Source organism: Muntiacus reevesi, chromosome 17 (assembly GCF_963930625.1).
Source record: "Muntiacus reevesi chromosome 17, mMunRee1.1, whole genome shotgun sequence".
NCBI lineage: Eukaryota > Metazoa > Chordata > Mammalia > Artiodactyla > Cervidae > Muntiacus > Muntiacus reevesi.
In genome coordinates, this window is record NC_089265.1 from 3,447,696 (window position 1) to 3,468,728 (window position 21,033).

At 38.7% G+C, this 21,033-nt stretch overlaps 1 pseudogene; it reads left to right on the forward strand.

Moving 5' to 3' along the window:
* Positions 1-465: 465 nt before the first annotated feature.
* On the forward strand, positions 466-20,694 carry LOC136148740 (interleukin-1 receptor-associated kinase 4-like; annotated as a pseudogene).
* The last annotated feature ends 339 nt before the right edge of the window (positions 20,695-21,033 follow it).

Here is a 21,033-nt window from a genome sequence, read left to right on the forward strand (position 1 = left end):
AGAACAGAGGAGTGGGGAGGGGCATTCTGGGTGCTCTCTGTGACCAGGGGGATCTGTGAAAATCATTTTTCTGGTACCTGCTCCCACTAAACTAGGCTTCTAACATGCCCTAGTGATTGAGCTGCTGTTCACGTCATGCACTGCCTGGCAATTCTGACTCCATCAGGTCAGATTATGGTCAGATTATTACTTACTCACTCAGTCGTGTTTGACACCTGGCAATACCTTGCACTGTACCCTCCAGTCTCCTCTGTCCATGGAGTTTTCCAGGCAAAAATACTGGAGTGAGTTGCCATTTCCTTCACCAGGGGATCTTCCCAACCCATGGATCAAACCTATGTCTCTCGGATCTCCTGCATTGGCAGGTTGATTATTTACCATTTCACAACCTGGAAAGACCTCAGGTCAACTTACTTTTCTCTTAACAAGGAAAAAGATTGAAACGTGGGCAAATGCTTATATAAAATGAATTATGCTGATATTTGGGGCAAAGCTATTTACGAAAAGCACATCCTGTCTTTGGGAGGTATGTTAAAATAGAGATGAATTACCTAAGGATACAATACCAGACCACATTACCTGCCTCTTGAGAAACCTGTATGCAGGAAAAGAAGCAACAGTTAGAACTGGGCATGGAACAACAAACTGGTTCAAAATTTGGAAAGGAGTATGCCAAGGCTAAATATTATCACCCTGCTTGTTTTAACTTACATGCAGTGTACATCATGTGAAATCCTGGACTGGATGAATCACAAGCTGGAATCAAGATTGCCAGTAGAAATATTATCAGCCTCAGATATGCAGATGACACCACTCTAATGGCAAAAAGTGAAGAACAAAACAGCCTCTTGATGAGGGTGAAAGAGGAAAATGGAAAAGCTGGTTTAAAACTCGATGTTCAAAAAATGAAGATCATGGCATCCGGTCCCATCATTTCATGGCAAATAGATGGGAAAAATGTGGAAACAGTGACAGATTTTATTTTCTTGGGCTCCAAAATCAATGCAGATGGTGACTGCAGCCATAAAATTAAAAGATACTTTCTCCTTGGAAGAACAGCAATGACACACCTAGAAAGTGTATTAAAAAGCAGAAGCATCAGTTCGCTGACAAAGCTCCATATAGTCAAAGCTATGCTTTTTTCCAGTGGCCATGTATAGAGATGAGAGTTGGATCATAAAGAAGACTGGGTGCCGAAGAATTGATGCTTTCAATCTGATGTTGAGAAGACTCTTGAGAGTCCCTTGGACAGGCAATCCTAAAGGAAATCAACCCTGAATATTCATTGGAGGGACTGATGCTGAAGTTGAAGCTGAAGCTCCAATACCTTAGCCATCTGATTTGAAGAGGTGACTCATTGGAAAAACCCTAATGCTGGGAAAGGTTGAGGGCAAGAGGAGAAGGGGGTGACAGAGAATGAGATGGTTGGATGGGATCACGAACTCAATGAGCATGAGTTTGAGCAAACTCCAGAAGATAGTGAAGGACAAGGAAGTATGGCATGCTGCAGTTCATGGGGTCACAAAGAATCAGATATGACTTAGTGAGTGAACAACAACATTTTGCTTAACAAGTAATGTTATCACTATGTGCAAAGAAGCCAGAGACATCTCTTTGAAATTTTGACTGACTTATAATTTCTATTTTTTTTGGTCTCAAAAGCAGGCTAGATCACCATTTGTTGAATTTGGTAATTAAATACAGAATCAAAAAATATGCAGAAATAAGCTACAAATTTGCTGTATTTACTTAGTGATGCATACACTGTTGTGGTCATTTTTCCAGTTGCATTATTTAAAATAAATTTCTCCTATTTTTTAATACAACATTGGAAGCAAGAATTCAGAACAAGAATTAAGAATATTCCTGCATAATACATTCAATAAATGCAACATGTTAAAATTTAATTTTAAGCAAAGCAAAGGTTGAAGTGTTTAAACTGACCAAATCTATAAATCTTGTTCCCCCTAGTGCATTTATATTTATCTTTATTTCTTTTTATTATTTTTTAAATTTTATTTATTCCTTTTTGGCTGTGCTGAACCTTCCCTGCTATGCAGGCTTTTCTCAACTTGCAGTTAGCAGGGACTCCTCTTTGCTGCAGTGCTCCGGCTTCTCCTCGAGGAGGTTTCTCTTCCTGGGGAGCACAGACTCTGGGTTTTCCAGGCTTCAGTACTTGCAGCATGAGGTTCTCAGTAGTTGCAGGCCCCAGGGTCTATGGCGCTGGCTCAGTAGTTATGGCACACAAGCTTAGCTGCTCCTCAGCATGTGGGATCTTCCTGGACCAAGGATCAAACCCGTGTCTCCTGCATTGGCAGGCAGATTCTTAACCGCAGAGCTACCAGGAAAAACCCCCCACCCCCACCCCAGTGTATTTAAAATAGCGTTGGAGCTATTAAAAAAGTGAAGTGTCTCTTACACTGTTGGTGGGAATGCAAACAAGTACAGTCGCTTTGGAGAACAGTGTGGAGATTTCTTAAAAAACTGGAAATAGAACTGCCATATGACCCAGCAATCCCACTCCTGGGCATCCACACCAAGGAATCCAGATCTGAAAGAGACACGTGCACCCCAATGTTCATCGCAGCACTGTTTATAATAGCCAGGACATGGAAGCAACCTAGATGCCCATCAGCAGACAAATGGATAAAGAAGCTGTGGTACATATACACCATGGAATATTACTCAGCCATTAAAAAGGATTCGTTTGAATCAGTTCTAATGAGATGGATGAAACTGGAGCCCATTATACAGAGTGAAGTAAGCCAGAAAGATAAAGACTAAGACAGTATACTAACACATATATATGGAATTTAGAAAGATGGTAATGACAAGCCTATATGTAAAACAGAAAAAGAGACACAGATGTACAGAACAGACTTTTGGACTCTGTGGGAGAAGGTGAGGGTGGGATGTTTCGAGAGAACAGCATTGAAACATGCATATTATCTGGGGTGAAACAGATCACCAGCCCAGGTTGGATGCATGGGACAAGTGCTCGGGCCTGGTGCACTGGGAAGACCCAGAGGGATCGGGTAGAGAGGGAGGTGGGAGGGGGGATCGGGATGGGGAACACATGTAAATCCATGGTTGATTCATGTCAATGTATGGCAAAAACCACTACAATATTGTAAAGTAATTAGCCTCCAACTAATAAAAATAAATTTAAAAAAAAGAAAAAGAAAGAAGAAGAAAAAAAGTGAAGTCTCTATAACCTATACGTAGGCTTTCTTATGCAAATGTCTTTCCTGATGAATTGTAAGGCTTGGATTCTTAGGTCAGTGTTCTACATGACAACCAGATTAGCTTTAAACAGTGTTAATTCACTACTGATCACGGCTAAACTCCTTTGGCACCAGGTGGAGAAACTCCTCTCGAATAATTTATGAGTGTTCATGTCCAGTATGCACTTTCAAAGAGTCCTTATTCTTCAGTGTTTGTGTGCCCTATCCTCACCCTACCCTGTTATTCACATTTCTTCCTTAGGGCTTACTCTTATTTGTTCTGTGAATAGTAGTTTTCACTAAGGTGGGTGGGAATTTATTTATTTTGGATCTTTTCTTTTCCAATGTGTATCTTTAAGGTCATATTCTTTTTGTGGATGAGTTTTTCATCTGCCTCCTAAGCAAGGCCCTCTTCAATAGAAACTAGCAGTGCAGGCTTTTTTTTTGTTTTTCTCCACATGAAGGTGGTATTTCCCTTACACTAGACGGCAGTGGTTCAGAGTCACTGTAGCCCTTCCTTGAACCATAGTGTGTGTCCATGCTCAATTGTATCTGACTCATTGAGACCCCGTGGACTGTCGTCCACCAGGCTCCTCTGTCCATGGAATTTTCCAGGCAAGAATACTGGAGTTGGTTGTCATTTCCAATTCAAGGGATCTTCCAGACCCTGGATTCAAACCTGCATCTCCTGCAATGACAGATGGATTATTTACCCTGTAGCACCTGGGAGGCCCCTTCCTTCAACCTTTAATCATAAGACAGTAATTATCTATGTACACTTTCAGTTCCTGCCACAATAAGGTAGCCTAAGACCTTGAATGCTCATAATTAAAAAATAATATTCACTACGACACATGAAATCATTCCCTCTAAAATACCCTTGTGCATTTTACTCTTGTAATTGTTCTTTAGTTAATAGAAGTGGTGGTCATACAAAAATTCATAGCAAGCTAGCATCAAATTAAAAAATCTTGCAAAAAAGATATAACATTTTAGAAGTTAAAATGACATGGATTGCCACTTAAATCACTGAAATAGTTATGAATTAGAAAAGCTAAAAATAAAACATGAGATAATTTTATAGAATAATCAAAAAGCAAAGGCTATAAAAGTATCCCAAACTTCTGTTTTAATTTATTTCTTTATTTTTCATGAAAAGGAACTTTATAAAACTGTAGCAGTGTGTACATACTATACTATAGTATACTATACTATACTATAACTACCAATCTATCCCTCTGGCCCCAAAACTTCTCCCCTGGTAATCATAAAGTCATTCTAAGTCTTTATGTTTCTGTTTTGTAAATAAATTCATTTGTATCATTTTTTTAAAAAAAGATTCCATGTATAAGTGATATCACATGATGCTTGTCTTTGTCTGATTACTTCACTTTACTATGATAACCTGACAATCTCCAGGTTGATCAATGTTGTTGCAAATAACATTATTTCTTCCTTTTTGATGGCTTGCTAGTACTCTATTGTGTCAGTATACCATATCTTCTTTATCCATTCCCCTGTTGATGGACTTTAGGTCACTTCCATGTCTTGGCTATTGTAAACAGTACTGCAATGAACATGTTTTAAAAAATGTTTTTCTCTGGATATATACCCCAAAGTGGGATTGCTAAATCATATGGTGGCTCTCTAAAGTATTCCAAACTTAAAGGGAATATTTTATATAAAGTTCTTAAATATTAAATGTTCTGAATTTTATACTATAATATTTTATGGTAAAATTTATATGTAGGTGTGTCTGCTTCTGCTTTAGCAATCATTTTAGTATATGTGCTACCGAAGCGAGCACTGCTTTAGCAATCATTAAGATTAATGTCATTATCACTATATATTTGTCTAAAACAAACAATCTAAGATAATTCTTTCCTTCAAAATGTGCTGCATTTTTCATGCTCATCACTTTCCAGGTGTGTTGCTCTTCACCTCTTGAGGCTTCTACAATCCTGGGCACTTTACTCCCAACACAGAGAAGGTCTAGGGCGGCATGTCTCAACCACCGCTGTATCCCTGTATCTGCGAACCATCGTGGGCATCCAAGCATCTGGGTGTAAACCTTATCATGCTGTGCTTACCTTTCTCACTCTCTTACTCATTATCACTTTCTGAATTGTAGGGCCCATGTTTTGTTCATAAATCTGTTCCCTGTGGCTATGACGATTTTGTTTAAAAACAAATTCTGCCATAATATTGTTAACATATCTGTTGAGGTCAGAATGGAAACAAAAGATAAACAATTTCCAGATCAACTGAGTAGAAGACTGTGTTAATTTCCAGCATGAGATTAACCATAGTAAAATAAATTGATTTTCCAATCTGGCTTTCATCCTGATATAAAATGACTAACTTAACTGTACTGAAGTGGGCTTAGAAGTCACGGAGTTTCACTGAGGATGTGTAATCTGTGAGTGACAATACATTGTTAGCAGCTTGGAGTGAAAGCAGGAGATAAGTATGATGATAATTTGATGGGAAAGAAGAGGAAGAGGAAATTTTATTTTTGCTTTTGTAGTTTGTATGTTTTTAATGATTCTGCATAACTTCTTATTACTATCTGGGAAATTATAAAGACTGACAATGATATATTCTCACTGAGGGTCTGGAGTAAGCATTGTGCTTTTGTGTAAAATCAATTTGCTGTGTATGTAAAATCTTAAGACATTGAATCTCCCTCTCAACTACTACCTCTCAATTACTTTGGCTTTCACGGGTGATAGCCAGACTTTATTTTGGAATGTTTCTAACCTTTTATGGAGCTATTGTACTAGAGTGCTTCCCTGGGGTCTCACCGGTAAAGAATCCTCCTGCAGCTCAGGAGACACAGGAGAGGCGGGTTCAATCCTGGGGTCAGGAAGACTGCCTGGAGAAGGAAATGGCAACCCACTCCAGTACTCTTGCCTGGAAAATCCCATGGACAGAGGCGCCTGGCGGGCTGCAGTCCACGGTGTGGCAAGGAATCGGAAACAGCTGAGCACCACCACCACCACCATAGTATTGGGGAATCAATAAATTTTCTCACACTGGAAAATCTGTCCAATGTAAAATTTTAAAAAATTTATTACCTAGGCTTATCAGCCATGGTTAATGATTAATATAGTACACACAGAGTCACATAAGTCATTTCTCAAAATGCAAGACACTTGGGATTCAAGAAACACATTTCATATTTCTCTTCCTGAGGCACATTCATCTACACACTTTCCAAATTGATCCTGACTTTTGCTTGAATACACATTTGGATATTGATTGTGTTCCTCAAACCAAACACTGGGGATTTAAGCTTATGATTCAGGATGGTTGAGCTGATCATAGACTTAAATGTAAGCCCTAAAACTATAAAACTTTTAGGTGAAAAGTTTCCTTACAATATTTAGAAAAAAATTTAGGAGAAAATCTTCCTTACAATATATATTTCTTTAAGGTCTAAAATCAGAAACTAGTAAAGAAAAACAGTGATAAAGGAAGTCTAATAAAAACTAGTGAGTATTGCTCCTCAAAAGACAGTTAAGAAACACAAAAGCAAACTGCAGTCTTAGATAAATTATTGGCAAAAATTATATCTGATAAACAACTTATACACTTACCTATTGTATATCCAGATTACACAACTTATTCTTCCCACTCAATATTAAGACAAATGACTCAATATTAAATGGGTAAATGGTCTGAACAAATACTTCACTAAAGTAGGTAAATGAATGGCTAATAAACATATGGAAACATGCTCAACATCCTTCCTTAGTCATTAAAAACAAGTCAAATGCAAATTACAATGACAATTAAATGTCACTATACACCCATTAGAATGACTCAAATTAAAAATCATGGCTGCAACAAATAATACGCACTCTCCTATATCGTTGGTGGGGATGAAAATAAGCGATGCAGCCAGCTCAGACACTATCTTTGTAGTGCATTCCACAGGTGAATGTATGGTCACTACATGACTCAACAGTCACTCTTTTTGATATTTACACAAAATTAATTAAAACATAAATGTGTGCATACTTATAATCAATTTTTAAACCAGTCTATTCATATTCCTACCAAAATGAAAACAACTTGATGTCCATCTACTCTTTAAAAAACGTGGTAAAAATGTATACAACTGACGGCTTTTCATCAAAAAAAGAAAAAAGGAAAATACTGATAAATAAAATAGCACGGATGAAACACAAAAGCAATTTGTTTCGTGACAAAAACAAGACACGTGAATCAGTATGTACTTTATGATTCTATTTATGAAACTCAAGAAAAGACATAACTATTAGCAAATTAGTCATTTCCAGGTGAGTGAGGTATATGGATTTACTAATCACATGGGGTGACTGTTACCCACTGTTATTCATTTAAAACATTAATGTTGGATAACAGTCACCCCATGTGATTAGTAAATCCATATACCTCAGTCACTATGCTTAAGAAGAGTGCATTTCCTTGTATGTGTTGTTACCAAGAACAAGCTTGTGCTGCTTGCTATAGGACACAGGACAATAAATTGAGAGATGAGACGTTGGGCAAAGGAGAGGGACTTTTTCAAAAAGCCAGGAGAGAGAGGAGATGGTGGACTAGCGTCCTAAAGAACCGCATTCCCCCAGTTAGAATTCAGGTTTCTTTTATATTAAAAGGGAAGAGAGTGGCTGTTAATTTCAAGCTCCTTGGTTTCAGATCTTTGGCTCTTACAACTGCCCATGTAGGTCTGGTCACACTATTCCTGTGAACTTCCAACAAGATAAATGTTCTTTTCTGTTCTGCAACGTTTTATTTCTATATGAATGAGAAGTACTATACTTTTAAAAGTAAAGCCTGGGAGGCGTAGCATTGAGACTAGACTATTATGTATATTTCGGACAGTAAGCAGCATTCTGTCGATGTTTGAGATGAAGGTGCAGAGTTAGCATCGCTAAGCACAAGCCACAGAGCACAAGGGTTAGAACTGGTATAGAGTCAGGTCTATTCTCTGTGACACTTAGATCTCTGAAATTCTGCTTAACCGTTGTTTTGTATTTGTACATTAAACCATTTGTATTGCACAATTTTCTTGATTTTAATAAAACACATAGAATCATGCACGCACTACATCCTTAATGTACATAACAGTCCATCACCTTAAAATGTCCGATTCGTACCCCTTTGAAATCACCCACCCCTTCTTTCCCAACCCTTGGGCAACTGCTGAAATGTATTCTGACACTATAGTTTTGATTTCCAAATTTTCATACGAACAGAATGATAAACGATGCAGTGTTTTGGGCTTTCCTTCTTTTATTTAACAAAATGCATTTACAATTCATCCATGTGGTTGGGTGAATCAATAATATATTTTCAACTATTTCTGAATATTATCCCATTATAAGTTTATACTGCAATCTGCTTATTGATTTTTTGATGGAAGATGGATTATTCATCTTGCATTTTAAATTAACCATGTGTAAATATAAAATAGGCTTTTTTGTCAATTACAAGTAAATCAGCATTCCATAAAAGCAGTAAATTAAACTTCCTTTTAATTCTTTTCTAATTTGTTTTTTTAGTTTTTTACTGAAATATGGTTCATTTACAGTGTTATATTAGAAACCTGCTTTTTATTCTTGTGTTTTTTCCATTTATTTTCCATTCATTTTATATACCTAGAATTGGCACAGGTAGTGATGTTGTCAACACATAGGCAGGACAGCAGAGTATTCCTAGACATTTCAGGGTTTTAATAAAAAGTATTATAATATGAATATAGTCAAATAACTACTTGGTTTATATTTCTAGATTAAAAATTAATAAATGATAATTTTAGTTGATGAGAACATAGTGAATCTTGTAACAAATCACTATGGAAAATTTTGCTTCAAAAATAATATTGATATATTCTCAAGTACATGAAATTATTGGTTTATTCATTGTTAAAGGTTAATATTTTAATAGAAAAATGGGGAAAAAATGAATAGTTCCTCAGTAGTGACCAACTCTTTGCAACCCCATGGACTGTAGCCTGCCAGGCTTCTCTGTCCATGGAATTTTTCAGGCAAGGATATTGGAGTGGGTTACCATTTCCTTCTCCATCTGAGTCTCCAGGAAAGCCAGATATTTTAATGTATCTGTAATTATAACTAAGAAACACAAATAAGATGGATTTTGTGATCTCTCTACTCCTCTCTCATGTTCTATTCCCCAAAATATAGTTTTCTATTATCAACAACAAAAGATGCCTTAAGTGTGCATAACTTATTATGGTTATTTGACTGTTAGATACTTCACTAACACCTCTATATATTTTTATAATAGAAGGAGCTTCAAAATTCAAAGTCAATTGTGCTAATATAGAAGAGTTTTATTTATGATAAAAAATCTTGTATTAGTATATCATGTGTGCTGCTGCTAAGTCGCTTCAGTTGTGTCCGACTCAGCAACCCCATAGACGGCAGCCCACCAGGCTCCCCCGTCCCTGGGATTCTCCAGGCAAGAACAGTGGAGTGGGTTGCCATGGCCTTCTCCAATGCATGAAAGTGAAAAGTGAAAAGTCAAAGTGAAGGAGCTCAGTCATGTCCGACTCTTAGAGACCCCACAGACTGCAGCCTACCAGGCTCCTCCGTACATGGGATTTTCCAGGCAAGAGTACTGGAGTGGGGTGCCGTTGCCTTCTCCGATATCATGTGTATGTATGTGTATAATGTATGTTATATATAAAATTTGCCCAGTGTCATCACTGAAGTCACAGTAGCTTATGTAAGACGTTGGATGCATATTTCTAACAGAAGAAATATAATATTTTAAAATATGCATGTGTATTTTATGTACCCATTTCAAAATACAGATAAATACAAAAGAAAATATTTGTGAATGTTACTAACTTCATCTTCAATGTGTCTATTTAATAAATTAAGAATAATGCAAAAGGTGAAAATCAGTTTTCAGAATTTGGCTCTTTCCTTAAAGTAACAATATATAGAGTGGTAGACACTGAAGCCAGATGAAATGGCTTTATCATTTATTAGATCTGTTATTTCATAAAATTTATGAATATTATCACTTTGCAAACATACGAGGAATACATGTGTATTCCATTCATATTATGCTGCCATGCCCAGCACATGTATACTGTTTATATTAGTTAACCTTCAGTGAAGTTTTAGAGTCCATGAAGTATACTTCTTTATGGATTATCTTAATGGGTTTTTTTTTTTTACCATTTATTTTTATTAGTTGGAGGCTAATTACTTCACAACATTGCAGTGGGTTTTGCCATACATTGACATGAATCAGCCGTGGAGTTACATGTATTCCCCATCCCGATCCCCCCTCCCACCTCCCTCTCCACCCGATCCCTCTGGGTCCTCCCAGTGCACCAGGCCCGAGCACTTGTCTCATGCATCCCACCTGGGCTGGTGATCTGTTTCACCATAGATAATATACATGTTTCGATGCTGTTCTCTCGAAACATCCCACCCTCGCCTTCTCCCACAGAGTCCAAAAGTCTGTTCTCTTAATGGGTTCTTATACAGCTCCTTTGATTAGGTTACTACTGTTAGTCAGTCAGTTCAGCCACTCAGTCATGTCACAGTCTTTGTCATCCCATGGACTGCAGCTCGCCAGGCCTCCCTGTCCATCACCAAATCCCGGAGCTTACTCAAACTCATGAACATCGATCAGTGATGCCATCCAACCCTCTCATCTTCTGTCGTCCCCTTCTCCTCCTGCCTTTAATCTTCCCTAGCATCAGGGTCTTTTCCAATGAGTCAGTTCTTTGCATCAGGTGACAAAAGTATTGGAGCTTCAGCTTCAGCATCAGTCCTTCCAATGAATACTCAGGACTAATTTCCTTTACAATTGACTGGTTGGATCTCCAAGGGATTCTCAACAGTCTTCTCCAACACCACAGTTCAAAAGTATCAGTTCTTTGGTGCTCAGCTTTCCTTATGGTCCAAATCTCACACCCATACATGACTACTGGAAAAACCATAGCTTTTACTAGATGGACCTTGGTGGTAAAGTACTGTCTCTGCCTTTTAATAATCTGTCTAGGTTGGTCATAAATTTTCTTCTAAGGAGCAGGTGTCTTAATTTCACAGCTGCAGTCACCATCTGCAGTGATTTTGGGATCCAAGAAAGTAAAGTGCGTCACTGTTTCCATTGTTTCCCCATCTATTTCCCATAAAGTGATGGGATGGATGCCATGATCTTAGTTTTCTGAATGTTGAGTTTTAAACCAACTTACAGCTCTCTCTCTCTAGGTATATGTGTATATAATATTATATACACACACACACACACACACACACATCTATATGTATATGTATATAATAGCCACTCTAAATAAAACAAATTCTGAAATCTGGTTTTGTGTTATTCTATATTGGAGGCTTCCCTTGTAGCTCAGTTGGTAAAGAAACTGCCTGCAATGCAGGAGATCCCAGTTCAATTCCTGGGTCAGAAAGATCCCCTGGAAAAGGAAATGGCAACCCACTCTAGTATTCTTGCCTGGAGAATCCAATGGTCAGAGGAACCTGGCAGGCTACGGCCCATGGGGTCTCAAGACTTGGACATGACTTAGCGACTAAACCACCACCATCATACAGACTAACATTCACACACACATATATACACACATATGTATACCTACATATATACGTAGACTTCCCTGGTGGTTCAGAAGGTAAAGAATCTGCCCGTGATGAGAGGTTTGAGCCCTGGGTCAGGAAGATCCCTGGAGAAGGGGATGGCAACCAGTCCAGTATCCTTGCCTGGAAAATTCCATGGACAGAGGAGCCCGGCGAGCTACAGTCCATGTGGTTGCAAAGAGTCGGACATGACTGAGGGACTGAATCGAACTGAGCATACATGTGTCTATACATGGACAGGGACACACACAAACACGCATGTCCATGGCTGCCTGTGTAGGCACACACTCATACTTACACACACATGAGTAGATATGTTTGTGTAGCTGAGTAGTGTGACAGTGCTCTTCAGGGTATGTGAAACTGCAAATGATAGTTCTGTAACTATCTAGTAACATTCATTCCTGAATGATATCCATGAATGGGAAAGAATGTCTTCCAGTGATGAAAAGCATGGCTCTAGTGAGCGCAAAAAATGAAAAGTGTCCAGATATTGATGACACAAATCAACAAAAGTAACTTGCGTCCTTCAAGGATTTGACAGATGATAGATGATGACCACAAGCAAGAAGGCACCAAGCCAACATCTTCAGCATATGTGATGCAGTGTCCGTCTCATTAAATTGTTGTGAGATGGATTTTGAGACACAAGCATCAGAGACTGTGATGCATAGTTGTCTGTGGCCAGACCTTGACCCTGATGTTCACTGGCCGTGTTCCTTCAGACAAAGGTTAGCCTCCACGTGCCTCACTTTTATTACAAGTGTGATATAGTAGATAAGGTTCTTGTTCATATAAATGAGAATATATGACGCAGGCTTAGAATAGTGTCTGTTAACCACTCCACCAATGATTGATTTCATTATGTTTTACTATGATTATTATTGTTTAATTGACCTAACAAATATATACCCTTTGTAAGTTCACTGCTACGCATATCTTAAAGTGAAAGTGAAAGTTGCTCAGTCATGTCCGACTCTTTGTTACCCCATGGCCTATAAAGTCCATGGAATTCTCCAGGCCAGAATATTGGATTGGGTAGCCTTTCCTGGCTCCAGGGCATCTTCTAAACCCAGGGATCGAACCCAGGTCTCCCACATTGCAAGTGGACTTTTTACCAGCTGAGCCACAAGGGAAACCCAAGAATACTGCAGTGGGTAAGGTATCCCAGCAGATTGTCCCGACCCAGATTGAACTGGGATCTCCTGTATTGCAGACAGATTCTTCACCAACTGAGCTATCATGGAAGCAAGTCCATAATATAACTAATGTAACATCAAAAGAGATAACTACCTCACTGCAAGATGTGTAAGGAATCATATGAAAAACTTAATTTTCCACTTGAATGTCTGTTTTTTCTGTTTGACAGCAGTTCTAAGTCACCCCTTGATTGCTGTTATCTGGGCTAGTTTTGCCTATGAGGTTTTAGCTGAGTTTGGGTTTAGCAGGAAATATTTATGATTGTAGTAATTCCATGCATGGTGGGTCAACTCTACAGTGCTTTTTCAAGGTTAATTTTCAGGAACAATTCTACCTGGCCCAGCTGCACCTCCTGGTGTCTGGATGCACAGCACAGGGCCAGCAGAGGTTCCACTGTGTGAATCTGATTCCTGCCTTAGTAGTCAGGGAGAAACACAAGAAACATAGAGTTTGAAATATCTGGAGCCAGAGGTTAACCTGTGGAAAAATCATTCCAGTTATCAGAATTGTAAAACTGTGCACACAGAATTATATCCCATAATCCAAATGGAAGTGCTCACCTCTCAAGAATATATTTGACCAGGCAGCATATCCATTATAAAAGAATCCACGAACTGAATTTATCTTGGTGATGCTTACTCTTTAAGTTGTGTCCAACTCTTGCAACCCCATGGACTGTAACCCACCAGGCTCCTCTGTCCACGAGATTCTCCACACAAGAACACTGGAGTGTGTAGGTCATTTCCATCTCTGGGGGGACTTCCTGACCCAGGGATAGAACTCGTGCCTCTTGCATTGCAGGCAGATGCTTTACAGACTGAGCCACCGGGGAAGACTGAATTTATCTTATGTATTTCTATATGAAATCACAAAAGTTATTAAAACATTGATAAATAGTGTATGACATAAAACTTAAGATTACACCAATTTCAGATCATTCCTTACAAAGAGTCGGACTTGACTGAGAGACTAAAAACACAGTACAAGTGCTCTTTAACTGTTTGAGAATACAGTTAAGAAAACGTAATAAATTACTTAACATGAAACAGACTAGCATTTCTTATTGATGTGTCGTGAAATACTCATAAGAATGTAAAGTGTATAAAATTCATAACATGCAACTTAACATAGATTTAGACAATAGATTTACAAATGTTGTCACTCAGAGAGTTTTTACTTTTCCGTACTAATTATTTTTAATGAAATATAATCACTTTACAATGTGTTGGTTTCTTCTATACAATGACAGTAATCAGCTATGTGTGTTTATATATGACCCCTCCCTCGTGGATCTCCATCCCAACTCCCTCCCCATCCAACCACTCTGAGTCACCACAATGCACTAGCTGAGCTTTCTATGCTTTATATTGACCTATAATGGAGAAAGGAGTAAATCAAGGCTGTATATTGTCACCCTTTTAACTTACATGCAGAGTACATTATGTGAAATGTTGGGCTGGATGAAGCACAAACTGGAATTAAGTTTGCTGGGAGAAATATCAATAACCTCAGAAAGGCAGATGACACCACCCTTATGGCAGAAAGCAAAGAGGATCTGAAAAGCCTCTTGATGAAAGTGAAAGAGGAGAGTGAAAACGCTGGCTTAAACTCAACATTCAAAAAATGAAGATCATGGCACCCAGTCCCATCACTTCATAGAAAATAGATGGGGAAACAGTGGCAACAGTGACAGACTTTATTTCTTGGGCCCCCAAATCACTGTAGATGGTGACTACAGCCATGAAATTAAAAGATGCTTGCTCCTTGGAAGAAAAGCTATGGCCAACATAGACAGCATATTAAAAAGCAGAGATGTGACTTCCCCAACAAAGGTACATCTAGTCAAAGCTATAGTTTTTCTAGTAGTCATGTATGGAAATGAGGGCTGGACCATAAGGAAAGCTGAGCACCAAAGAACTGATACTTTTGAACTGTGGTGTTGGAGAAGACTGTTGAGAGTCCCTTGGAGATCCAACCAGTCAATTGTAAAGAAAATTAGTCCTGAGTATTCATTGGAAGGACTGATGCTGAAGCTGACGCTCCAATACTTTGGCCACCTGATGCAAACCAATACTTTGGCCATCTGATGCAAAGAACTGACTCATTGGAGAAGACCCTGATGCTAGGAAAGATTGAAGGCAGGAGAAGGGGATGATAGTGGATGAGATGGTTGAATGGCATCACCGACTCGATGGACATGAGTTTGAACAAGCTCTGGGAGTTGGTGATGGACAGGGAAACCTGGTGTGCTGCAGTCCTTGGTGTCACAAAGAGTTGGACACGACTTTGCGACTGAACTGATCTGAACACTGCCATGTGTAAAATAGATAGCTAGTGATAAGCTGCTGTAAAGCGCAGAGAGTTTTTAAATTTATTCAAAATTCAAGAATATAACATGCTCAACATTTTACAGGTGGAAAGTAAAATAAACTTGATTTTTTCCCACCAAATTTGTCAACTGTACTAAAAATGTACATAGCATTACAAATGATGTATGTAAAACAGAAATTTTTTCCTATCCTAAAATTGATATAAACTGATTTCACATAACCATGCTATGGAAAATACTGAGTTATATTTTTATTTCCTCTAGAAACAATATTGTGCAAAATCATTATTATAGATAATAAGATCATATATACATGTGAGCTCAGTCACATCTGACCCTTTGTGACCCCATGGACTGTAGGTGGTCAGGATCCTCTGTCCATGGGATTTCCCAATAAGAGTCCTGGAGTGGGTCACCATTTCCTCCTCCAGGGGATCTTCCCAACCCAAGAATCTAACCCGGGTCTCCTGATTGACAGGCAGATGATTCTTTACTGCTGAGCCACATGGGAAGCCCTGAAGATCATATATAGTGAAAGTGAAGTCACTCAGTCGTGTCCGACTCTTTGTGACCCCATGGACTGTAGTCTGTAGACTGCAACCAGGCTCCTCCATCCATGGGATTTTCCAGGCAAGAACGCTGGAGTGGGTTACCATTTCCTTCTCCAGGAGATCTTCCAGACCCAGGGATTGAACCTGGGCCTCCCGTATTATAGGCAGACGCTGTACAGTCTGAGCCACCAGGGAAGATCATATATAACCAAACATAATTACAGATTTTGGCATTTTATTATTTTATGATTTTTGATATTTGTATACTTGGCAGTTTCTTAATATTTATCATTGTGATTAATTTTGTCATATTAAATTTTCACTTATATATAAATATATGATGGCTTTGTGTACTTTTTTATACTTTTATATTAATTTTCTTGAGGTATAGACATATGATCCTATCACAAATTATAAAAATGCTTGCCCTACAAAATCCCAGTGCTCCTGGTTCAAATGTCTGAATTTTTATGACGCTCACAGGTGATTTAGAAGCACATTTGGGATTGAAGAGCATTAGTATAATTATTAGAATCACAAAGATGTATGGCAAGGAGATAGCCTTGGGTTTCTTTATTGGCTAAGAAGATAAACAATTATTTCATTAGTCAAGGCAGGATATATGAAAGGAACAGACTTCTTCTCAAAATGCTTATTTCTAGACCACCTTGGCTCTTATGCTAACTTTGGCAACCATACCAAATTGTTCTAACATCGAGCTTACTATAGACTGAATCTTTGGGATTTTCTTTTTCAGTGTTCTGTTTCTTTGTCCTTTTTCTCCCCATGTTTATTTGTACACTGGGAGCTTTGGATTTCAGTTCACACAGGCATTTACTTTCATCCATGTAAAATATCATCTTGTTTGGTTTAGCCTATTTCTCCAGTCTGCACTGTCCAACTGTGTCATGGCCTTTCTCTTTATTCTGGGTAACATGTGCATTGGTTTGGTGGTATATCCATGTTCTTCCTCATTTTTTCTCAGTTGATCTTATGGCTAGGAGTGCAATGATAACAACTGTAAGGCATCCCCCCCCAAGGTACCTGCCAGGGTGGAGAGGAGGAACTTTGCTTTGTGCTTCTAAGAAGTGTGTGAGTAGGACCTCGTGGTACACAGACACCCTGATGTGAATTCCACTTTACCCAGATTATGATTATTTTATTACAAATGAACCTCCCTTCACCTTTAAAGCTATACAAATGGGGAATGAGTTGCAGCCCAGAGTTTTATGAAGGGCATACAAAAGCTGTCATCTATATTGGAGTATGGTACTCTTCAATAGAGAGAGTGAAAAAGCTAGCTTAATACTCAACATTCAGAAAACTAATATCATGGCATCTAGTCCCATCACTTCATGGCAAATAGATAGGGAAACATTGAAAGCAGTGACATACTTTATTTTCTTGGGCTCCAAAATCACTGCATCTGTACCATCTGGTGACTGCAGCCATGAAATTAAAAGATATTTGCTCCTTGGGAGAAAAGCTATGACTAACCTAGACAGCATATTAAAAAGCAGAGACTTTACTTTGTTAACAAAGGTCCATCTAGTCAAAGCTATGGTTTTTTTCCCAGTAGTCATGTATGTATGTTAGAGTTGGACCATAAAGAAAGCTGAGTGCCAAAGTATTGATGCTTTGAACTGTGGTGTTGGAGAAGACTCTTGAGAGCCCCTTGGACTGCAAGGAGATCCAACCAGTCAATCCTTAAGGAAATCATTCCTGAATATTCATTGGAAGGACTGATGCTGAAGCTGATGCTCTAATACTTTGGCTACCTGATGCAAAGAGCTGACTCATTTGAGAAGACACTGATGCTGGGAAAGATTGAAGGCAGGGGAAGAAGGGGATGACAGAGGACAAGATGGTTGTATAGCATCACTGACTCAATGGACGTTAGTTTGAGCAAGCTCCAGAAGTTGGGGATGGACAGGAAAGCCTGGTGAGCTGCCATCCATGGGGTCACAAAGAGTCAGACACTGACTGAGTGACTGAACTGAATTGATGGTACTCTTTCCTGCTATCCCAGAATAATTAGGATATATCACTTGCAGTGCTCATTTGGTTCACAAATGGGGACTTATTGGAATTTCACAGCATTTTACATACTAGGAGAGGAAATTTATAGACATGATGAAAAGATGTATCTGATATACTAGGCTTCCATAAGACTAAACCGTGTTTCTTTCAGAAAAAGAGACAAATTTAAATCAGAATCTGACCCACAGAAAACATGATGATTAAAAACAAGACAAAGCAAAACAAAACTGAACACTGAAAAAGTTTCTAAAAATCTTGATTTGAGCTAAGTTTAGAGAGAAATTGTGCAGATACTATGCTTCCAGTGTTCAGATTCACACTGACTAGGACCTGGAGTTGGGGGGACGGGAAAATTTTATCTTTGTAGCAAGAACCTCAAGGAACCTCATGCTGAATAGAAAGGATAACATTAAAGTAAAACATTTGGTCATGTATTTGCTTTAAACTGAAATTTCCAGGAACCAGGAACTGAATTGGCTAAAGATATATATTATCTTAGAGATAGTATTTACTTGATAATCTTTTAATAGTGCTTAAATTCTCCTAATATTGCTAATCAGCCAGCCTAAATTAAAAGCCTTACTAGGTGTATGGCCAGTTCGCTTGTGTGTGCTGTGTGCTTAGCTGTTCTATCATGTCCCACATTTTGCAACCCCATGGACTGTAGTTACCAGGCTCCTCTCTCCATGGGATTCGCTAGCTAAGAGTACTGGAGTGGGTAGCCATTCACTTCTCCAGGGGATCTCTCCAGCCCAGAGATCGAACCTGGGTCCCTGGCATTGTAGATAGATTCTTAGCTATTGTGCCACCAGGGAAACCCTTTGCAATTTTTAATAAGGATTAAATGTTATGTGGGGAAAAAATAAAACAAAAACAAAACAAGACAATGTCAACTCCTATTCGAATATGTGTGTGTGGGTATGTGTATGTGTATAATGACATAGCAGGTTTAATATTATCACAGTTTTGCCTGTGTTTTTTGCTGAAAGGAAAATTCTTACGGCCCAATCCATATATACTCAACCAGAATATATTGGCATGGGGCACTGTTATTATTACTTAATAGGAAATCTGGTTATTTTGCTATGTGTTATAGTTTATGAAACACTGTGAGTCCCATTAGGCAATACAATTTTGGTGTGTCTGATTTTAGATCCACCTAAATTGAAGAATATTATTTCATTTGAGATTTTTGAGTTAAAGTGTTACATTAACGGGACAAAACAACAGTAATAAGGGTATTGGGGAGCACAGGCTTCTTCCCATCCCCCACCACAAATGGAGATTTTTAAAAAAACCCTCAAGGCCCTGTGCGCCCCTGCGCCCCGTGCCCGGACAGAAGAGTTGAAGCATCACTGCAAACTGGAAAAAGCCCCCGTGTGAATTATTGTTTGACTGGGGCACCACAAATTGCACAGTTGGTGATCTTGTGGATATTTTGGTCCAAAATGAGTTTTTTGCCCCTGCAAGTATTTTGCTACCAGATGCTGTACCCAAAAATGTTAATACACTGCCTTCTAAAGTCACTGTAACAGTTCAACAGAAACCGAAGCCCCTCTGTGGCAAAGACAAGACATCTGTGATATCTGATGAGATTCTTGAACAAAACTATGTGCTACCTGACTCCTCAAGTCCAGAAAATACAAGTTTAGAATTTAGTGATACACGTTTTCACAGTTTTTCATTTTTTGAGTTGAAGGATGTCACAAATAACTTTGATGAATGGCCCATTTCTGTCGGTGGTAACAAAATGGGAGGAGGATTTGGAGTTGTGTATAAAGGCTACGTGAACAACAGGACTGTAGCAGTGAAGAAGTTTGCAGCAGTGTCAACATGAAAACTTAGTAGAACTACTTGGTTTCTCAAGTGATGGAGATGACCTCTGCTTAGTATATGTTTACATGCCCAGTGGTTCATTGCTGGACAGATTGTCTTGCTTGGATGGTACTCCCCAACTCTCTTGGTACATGAGATGCAAGATTGCCCAGGGTGAAACTAATGGCCTCACTTATTTACATGAAAACCATCATAATCATAGAGATATTAAAAGTGCAAATATCTTACTAGATGAAGACTTTACAGCCAAAATATCTGACTTTGGGCTTGCATGGGCTTCTGAGAAGTTTGCACAGTCAGTCATGACTAGCAGAATTGTGGGAACAACAGTTTATATGGCACCTGAAGCTTTGCGAGGAGAAATTACACCCAAATCTGACATCTACAGCTTTGGGGTGGTTTTACTAGAAATAATAACTGGACTTCCAGCTGTGGATGAACACCATGAACCTCAGTTACTGCAATGTGAATACCCATAGAGCTGTGTGCTTGTGCAGAGAGAAGGATCTACATTCAGAGTTGGAAGTGCGTCATTGGGAGTGCAGCAGAGGAGCAGACCTCACTGTGCCAGAAGCCTAGTAAGGGCTGCTAATGAGCATGTGAGAGGAATACACCGAAACACAAAAGTCAGGAGGCAGATGGCTGAACGTTTCTAGGAAGGAGATATGTATAGATGTATTAGTATAAGTAAATATTAAAGAAGAAATTGAAGATGAAGAAAAGACAATTGAAGATTATATTGATAAGAAGATGAATGACGTTGATTCCACTTCCATTGAAACTATGTACTCTGTTGCCAGTCAATGTCTACATGAAAAGAAAAATAAGAGACCAGACATTAAGAAGATTCAACAACTGCTAGAAGAAATGACAGTTTCCTAAAACTTTACTGGAATAGACTCTTGGATTTTTATATACAGCTATCTAAATCATTTTTTCAACTAAAGTGTTTTTTTTTGTAAGTATTCTTATCTTTTATAAGGCAACATGGTGAAATGCAGTGGTTATTAGAGCTTATGTAGAACTCACATATAGAGGACAAACAATAGCAGAACCACTGTTGCAACACTTAACCCAACTTTCTTAGAGTCACTCTGAGTTCTTACAGTAATCCCTGAGATATCTCCTCGGAATCTCAGCAAACACAGTTTGAAAACTCAGAATTAGCTAAATAGAGGATGGGACCATAGGGTGAAAAGACCCTGGGCTGAAGGCTGACTCTACTA